At 48.7% G+C, this 8268-nt stretch overlaps 1 non-coding gene across 1 annotated transcript; it reads right to left on the bottom strand.

Moving 5' to 3' along the window:
* Nucleotides 1-7723: 7723 nt before the first annotated feature.
* Nucleotides 7724-7855, bottom strand: LOC116904707. Its single transcript, XR_004388402.1, has one exon. It is a non-coding gene; the product is annotated as a small nucleolar RNA SNORA17 (small nucleolar RNA).
* Nucleotides 7856-8268: the final 413 nt, after the last annotated feature.

Below are 8268 nucleotides of genomic sequence, written 5' to 3'. Positions count from 1 at the left end.
ACTGCTTGCTGTGGAAGCATGAGGACCTGAGTTTGGATCCTAGCATATATGTAAAAGCTGGGTGCTATGGCCATGTTTGAATCCCCAGCCCTATGGGCAGGAGAAAAGTGGGTTTAGGAGGCTCCCTGGCCAGCCAGTCTAGCCTAGACAGAATACTCCAAGTTTAATGAGCGACCTTGTCTGAAAAACAAGGTAGAGAATGAGAGAAAAAGACATCAGATATCAACTTCTGGCCTCCACACACTCATGCACAGACAAGCATGCCCTCACACATGTGTACACACAGGAGCACATATACATGCGTACACCGTGCACATGCACAAGAATACATACAAACCAAGTGTGGTGGTGCGTGCCTATAATCCCAGCACTCCAGTGTAGAAAGCAGAGGTTCAAAGTTAACCTTGGCCACACAGGGAGTTCAAAGCCAGCCTGGACTGTAGAAAACTCTACCTCAAGCAACAGAAAACACAAAGCTCACTTGGGAGAAATGGTATCTAGAGACAGGAAAGCCAGTCTGGAGCCTGTAGGATTGCCAACAGAGAGCAATGGTCTTGAAGAGAATTACATGTGACCGCGGTGTCCCGGGAATTGCATATTTCCTGCATCCCAGAAGCTGCCTTTTGCCCAGCTGGTAGTTCATTTGGTGTCTGATATCAGGAGTGATTTTTTTCAAAGGCTGAAAAGGAATGTCACACTTTTGTGAGGTAGGTGATAAACGCTGTGTCTCCGGGGAGCAGGTACCAATTAGGGCCAATTAAAACTGAATTCAGCCGTCATTGGCAGCAGTAGATAACGGAACTCCGTGTCCCATGAAACTGTGTGTGTCACCCATGAGCTCACTTGTATTGGTCACTCCTGAAGTTAAGGAGGAAAAGGAAGGGGGGGGGAGAAAAGCTGAGATGGCAAGATGGCTCAGTAGATAGATACTTGGTGCCAGTCCTAATGATCTGAGTTCAATACCCAGGACCCACATGGGGAAAGGAGAGAACTAAACCCTGCAAGTTATCCTCATACCTCCACACACATAATTAATAAATAAATAAATAAATAAATAAATAAATAAATAAATAAAGTTATAATAAAAATTTCCCCAAGAGCCTTGCATTTTCCAGCACCTTCTATAACCAGCACCTAATTAACTTCCAACTGTTTCAACCTGACCTTACAATGCTGTGCTCTGGACCACAACTTGTAAATGTGGGCATTTCAAAGCAGCCTGTCCTCAGAACCTGGAGTGCTGAAGGAAGAATTACACAGACTGTCACATGGGCCTAATTCTCCTGACGGCTCTCCCCCACCTTTGAATAGTCCTACCCTTTCGGCCTGTGATCAATTGGGTTAGAAGACACCCAATAACTTGCAGTGGTATAATTGAGTCACTCAAGTCAAGAGCTTCAGAGAAATCTCTCAGGTGTCCCAGCACTCTCTGGTCTGAGCTCTGTCTAAGCTCCTAGATCAATTTGAATCAAGCTGGCAACTTACTATGTAGGGCACGGATACTTTCAAATCAGTTAAGCCCTTTTGAAATTTTGATTAAGAACCCAATGCTATAAATATTAATAGCAAAACCACAAGTCATATCTGAAAAGTAAAATCCCCACCCAAGGTTTGGTAAGACCACCAGACTCATTACTTAACCATCACTGAACGAATGAGCTAGGAGTAAACTGAGGAAGGCGGCTTCTCCATGCTCAACAGAGATGAACCAAATAGACTTTCCCTGCCTTTTTTACTTAAACAAAGTCTCACTATGTAGTCTAGGTAGACTTAGAAGTCACTGTGTAACCCAGGCTGGCTTCCAACTCATAGTGATCCTCCTGCCTCAGGCTCCCACTACACCCAGGTCAGGCTGTTCATTGAAGAGTTTCTGGCCAGCTGTGAGCCTGAAGTCATGTTAACAGGAATACATTCTTGTGGAAAAATGCACTGGGGTCTGGAGCTTGGCTCATCTTCCCTCGAGTACCCCTGGAACAAAACAAGGATGTGAAACCTTAGTAAGCATGACGGGGGGATTTGAGTGCAGCCTTCTGATGCAATTCCTCTCCTAGTTTTAAAACTGGGGGGGGGGGCAAAGAGCAAATCAGAGTTTGCATTAAAACAATGTAATTAATTTACCACAAGGGTTTACTTATCCTTCTTTGATAAGTCAGATCCTAACCACTCTCTGGTCTTTACAGCTTCCCCACTACACTCTTCATTCTTGTTGTTTTTAGAAATGGAAGTACAGAGGACTAGTGTGTCTTCTCCTAGGCTCACAGGGGGTGTAAGGGGCAGAAGCAGGCTTTGGTGATGGTTTGCCTCTTAAGTGGAGATGTCGCTGAGAGATCTGTCTAAAGCATGAGCACCATGCTCTATAGGCTCACCCCCACTCCTTTCTGTTGGATTGGAAGCCTGGCAGGACCCTAGCTGTCTTGTTACCTTGTTTCTTTAGATCCTAGATCTCAAGGGACACAGGAGATGGTTGGTCCTCAGTACTTGTCCCCCCCCAAAGAAATATTTAAGGGTAACATGAGAATAACTAGCTGCCTTTCCATTGGCCAATCACCTCCGAGGAAATGGCACATGAGCTGAGGTCTGAAAGACCAGACAGTGCCAGAAACAATGAGGCCAGCAAGGAGGATGGTGAGTAAGGAGGGGCAGTGTATACAAAGGCCCCACGAAAGGAAATATGCATGCAGAAGAAAAAGACAAGGGTCTGAGCTGATGGCCCAAATATAGCCTGGTAGATGATTCAGGGGTAGAGTATTTGATGTGTAAGCATGAAGACATGAGTTAGGTCCCAGGACCCACCGAGAAAGCCAGGCTTAGTGGCACATTCCCATCACTGCAAGGGTGGGGTAGGATGGGGTAGGGAAAGGGAGGATCCATGGGGCTTACTGGCTAACTAGCACAACCTAACACGTGAGCCCAGGCCCTAGTGATCCACTCCTGAAGAATGACAACCAAGGTAGGCCTCTAGCCTCCACAAGTACATGCACACAGATGAACATATGAACGTGCCCTCACACACACATGAACATGTACTTACACACTCATGTACCTGTTGACCCATGCACACGTGCACGCGCGCGCGCACACACACACACACACACACACACAGAGAGAGAGAGAGAGAGAGAGAGAGAGAGAGAGAGAGAGAGAGAGAGAGCATTCCATCATATTCCTTGCATTCGGGTATGATTTTTGGCTTGCTCTGATCCACAGAACTCAGCTGAAGTGGCAGTGTTCTGCAAGAGGTCTGATACTTCTGAATGCCACGCACCAGAGTCCTGAGCCAACAAGCAGATGCAGAGGATTCAGGCTCTTCCTGAAGAGTCCAAAGAGCAAGAGACGTCCAGCAGACACTCAAGCTACCACTGATGTCCCAGCCCAACACGAGCGCACAGCCAACAGAACCCCAGCTGGAGCCACAGTGTCCAGTGCATAGTACTGAGACACTTGTCTCACTGCTGTGAACAAAGGTACAGCCAGCAGCAACTTAGGAAAGGAGGGGACACAATCCCTGTGGCAGCTGTCTCCATGGCAGCAGGACTGGGACGCTGTTTGTTACGTATCGGTGGGTCAGGAAGCTGAGAAAGGAATACTCACCCGGCTCTCTATTGTTAAGCTGTTTTATCCAGTGTGGGTTCCTGGTTCATTGGATGGTGCTAGCATCTTCCAGGGTAGGCTTTCCATCACCACTTAATCCTCTCTGCAAATCCCCTTACCAGTCAAATTGCCAACCAACATTAACCATTATATACAGAGAAAGAGAAACGACCCTACTATCTGGGTCCAGCCTGTCTACAAAACCATGGAGAAATGTGTATGCGGGGGCTGGGTGTTGAAGCTTCAATACAGCTTGCTTTTCATCTACAGATCTTTAAATCAGCTACTGTGGCCAGGGAGCCAGACAGACTGGTATTAGGATGATGCTGGGAGGTCAGCCAGGACTGGATCTGTTGGGGGAAGTGGTGGGTTTCATTCCTAAGCTCTTTAGGAACAGGGGAATGACATTTTCTTAGTTTGGGTTTTATTGCTGTGAACAGACACCATGACCAAGCCAACTCTTATAAAGGACAACATTAATTGAGGCTGGCTTACAGGTTCAGAAGTTAGTTAAGTTCGTTATCATCAATGTGGGAAGCATGGCAGCATCCAGGCAGCCATGACACTGGAGAAGGAGCTTTGAGTTCTACATCTTGATTCTCAGGCAGCAGTGTCCCATAATGGATGGGACTTGAGCATAGGAGACATTAAAGCTCACACCTCCCAGTGACACACTCCCTCCAACAAGACCACACCTACTCCAACAAGACCACACCCACTCCAACAAGACCACACCCACTCCAACAAGACCACACCTACTCCAACAAGACCACACCTACTCCAACAAGACCACACCTACTCCAACAAGGCCATACCAGTTAAAAGTGCCACTCCCTATGGACCAAGCATTCAAACACACGTGTCTATGGGGGCCATTCCTATTCAAACCATCATAGACATAACACTCTAGCTGTTATGTGGGGAGTGGGTTATGGGGTATGGAGTGACAGAAAAAGGGCATAGCTACAGATGACTTGGTGGGAATTTCGCAAAGAATTATGGTGAGTCAGGCCTGGATCATAGCAGTGGAGGATCAGGGAGCTGACTGACAGATGTCGTGGAGAGAGAAGCCAATGGGCTTTATAGATGTCCAGGAGGCCCATGGAGGGGACCATCAAAGGTGTATAAGAGAGGACCTTCACTGTCACGAAGGTTATATAGTTAGGCAAGATCCGTAAAGTATCAGTGATGCCCAGAAGGATGCTAGGAAGCAATATGAGGTGATTCAGTCAATAGAGTGCTTGCCTTGAAAACACAGGCAAGGCAGATGTAATGGCTTACACTTGCTATCCCAGTAACAGTGAGGTGGAAGGCAGAGACAGCCCTGGGGCTTGCTGGCCAGCTAACCTAGCTTAGTGGTAAAGTTCCCAGCCAATGAGAGACTGTTTCAAACCAAAGGTGAAAGGTTATCTGAGAACACCTGAGGTCCTCTTATGACTATCTGATATGAGCAAGCATGCACACATTGCCGTTCCCTACCTGTGTACCCACTCACAGATTATGATTGTGAGAACCAATAAACCATTTCCTATTTGCCCCACAGGTGAGCTGAGACTGTTGAAAGGATAGGGCCTGGCACATTAGAGTCCCCTGCTCCAGGTGCCTGCCGAGCATTTGGTACAGGGGGCTTCATCTCACCCCTGAGAAGAAACCCAGGTACTCGCCAAGACCACACGGAACTGAATGACAGCATTAGGGATTCAGCACTTTGTCCAGGACTCTGAATCCTTTGGAAAGCCACCGAAGCCACACCACCCTGCTCCTTCAAGAGCAAATGCCTCCATTGTTTATGATGACGAAAGTAAGTCCTGGGTCCCTGAGACACAGAAACAAAATTTCTTTCCTTCAGGTGTTCCCTAACCATCTCCTGAGGTTGAGTTCAAATTCCAGGTACCTGGGCCCAGGAGTAGCCTGAGGCCCAGAGAGTTTGCTGGACTCGAAATTACTTACATCAAAGAGAAAGACGGTGACTCTATCATACGGAGTCTCAAGGAGCCCGGGCTTGCCTTGAAGTCAATATGCAGTCAAGGATGAACCAGAATTTCTGAGCGTTCTGCCACCACCGCCCAAGTGCTGGGATCATAGGTGTGCACCACAGTGCCCAGTTTTATAGCACAAATCCTCCTTCACTGAAATTCAGAACATCAAAACTTTATCTTCTCCCTTCACTGGGATTTCTTATACCCTGCTCTTCTAGAACAGCCTGACTTGCCAAATCAGGGAGTTCTGGGATGGGATGGGGTTAAGATCTTAGAATCCTACCCTCCACAGACATAAGGGCTCTTGTTTGAAGCCTGAGCTGAGCTGCAGGAGTGTCTGTCCCTCAATCCCACACCTAAACCGTCATCATCTCTGCCTACAGGTCAGAGCTGTTTCTGGCATATGATTATCTTTGAGCTCCGTTTACCTTAAAGTCATATTTATTCGAAGAATCACTATGCTTTCTTTAAAAAAGTTTTATTGTTGGTGTGTGTGTGTGTGTGTGTGTGTGTGTGAATTTCACATCATGCACCCCAATCCCACTCATCTCCCCCTCTCCTCATTTCTGTTCTCTACCCTTGCAACTTCCCCACATCACCAATGGAGAGAAAAAAAAAAACCTCTCATGGAAGCTGTAGCGTGTCACAGTGTGTCCCACAGTTTACCCTTTTGTCCACACTTCTTTGCTTGCAAATGTTCATTGCAATGACTTCTTGGTCTGGTACAAGGCCTCTGACTTCTGCTACTCTATCAACACTGGAACCTCGCTGGGACTCACGCCTCTTGGATATCCTGTTGTTGCCCTGTGTCATGGAGACCCTGTAGCTTTGGATCTGAAGGACTGGCCCTTTCATGCACGGGAACCAGCAGTTCATCGATGGGATACATGTTGGGGTGGGCCAATTCAAAGCCCTGGATTTGGGCCTGGGTGATATCTGAGCTAGTCAACCCACTGGCTGTCCCGCTCTCATGCCCTAGAGGGTTGACTCACTAGCAAACCCCTTGACCAGGGCCAGCTCTACTCTGCTGCTCAAGCAAGGTGCAGGACTCACTTTCCCAAGTACTGCAGGTAGTGAAGAACAATTGTCCACTCTCACGACACCAGGGCCAGCACTCCTGCCTGCAGTAAATGGCAAGGGACAAGGAAAGGGAAGAGGGTGTCTCTCCTTTGTCCATGTCAGTCAGCCACAAGAGGTGCAGGCTCTCCTTCACTCACACCCTCAGGGGTGACAGGGCAAGCTCTACTGTGCTGCCCAAGCGAGGTTCAGGGCCTGCTCTCCCAAGTGCTGCAGCAGGTGAAGGGCTGGGCCAGCTCTCCCACTCTGATGACCTTGGGGCCAGCTCTCCTGCCTGCTATAGGTGGCAAGGAGCAAGGAGCAGGCAGTGTCTCTCTTTCACCCATGTCACAGCATGGCCATCTCTCCCAGGCTTGTGCCCTTGGGGCCGGCTTGCCCACACCCCTGCCACCAGTGTCAGCTCTGCTGTGTTACCCAGGTGAGGTGCAGGGTCAGCTAGTGAGGGCTACAGCTGGTGAGGGCCAGCTCTCACTGTTCTTGTGATCCTATGGCCAGCTTTCCTGACTGTGGCAGGTGGTGGAGAGGGGAGAAGAGGGGATCTCTCCATCGTCCACACCACCACACAGGAGATGAGTGTCAGGGCCAGCTCTGCTAGGTTTGCATCCGCGGGGCTGACTCACCTACACCTCCCACAATGTGTGGGGCCTGCTCTCCTGAGTACTGCAGCTGGCTGGGGTGGGTCAGCTCTTTAGCTCTCATGTCCTTGGGGCTAGCTCTCCCACAATGCCCAGGTGAGGTGTGGGGCTGGTACTGCACATCCTTTAGACAGCAGATGTCCCAGACCAGGGACATCTGCCTGCTGCTGCAGAGCCATGAACCCAGACATAGCCTTCTATGGCAACACAGGCCATCAGGCTGTTCCTCACGACCTCTGAGTCTCCAGTTCTGTCTCTCTTCATTGTACCCACACCCTTCTTTTTCTCTCTCTTCCATTTTCCACCACTTGCTTGCTCCTCTTAGTGGCACTCAGCATCTCTGAGTGTCTGTGGTCATCTCAGGAGTGGTCTCAGGAGGACTATGTCCCATTTGTGCATTAGGGCAGCGGCCAGGGGTCATCTCGGTTCACTTTTTCAGGGAATGTTTGGCTACTAATAATTCAGATGTTCATAGGTCAGAACCCTGAGCATAAACATAGCTCCTCTTCTTTCTGCCGCCTACTGACGCACACGTGACATAGCAGTCACACCTGCAATGCCTCTCAGGGTAAGGTAGGACATTTTTTATTTTAAAACAACATTTTTTCTCCGTCTTGTGGGAAACGTCAAGTTTACAAAACACAACAGAGCAGGACCATGAATACCCAAGCAGCAGCCCCATGGTGGTCCAGCTTCCTGTCCATCCCTAGGCTCGATTGTATTCCTACGCACATCTCAGAGCTCATCTCATCTGCATCACTGTTTGCAAAACACAAACGCCAGTCTAACTTTCAGCATACCTGAGTCTTGCCGTAAAATCACCACTGGCTGAAAGCCACCTCGACTCCCATTTTCTTCAGCATGTGTTCTGAAAAGTCAGGGTTGGGGCCCCCCAAACCACTAGGGTGGGATGCACCTCCCAAATTGTTTCAGGAAACAGCCCAAGGCTCTTGGGAAGAGTAATTCCTTCCCTCCGGTTTCCTTCA

This window comes from Rattus rattus, chromosome 6 (assembly GCF_011064425.1).
Source record: "Rattus rattus isolate New Zealand chromosome 6, Rrattus_CSIRO_v1, whole genome shotgun sequence".
In the NCBI taxonomy this organism is placed as follows: Eukaryota; Metazoa; Chordata; class Mammalia; order Rodentia; family Muridae; genus Rattus; species Rattus rattus.
Note: the sequence above shows the minus strand (reverse complement) of the source record. Positions and strands in the feature narration are given on the sequence as shown.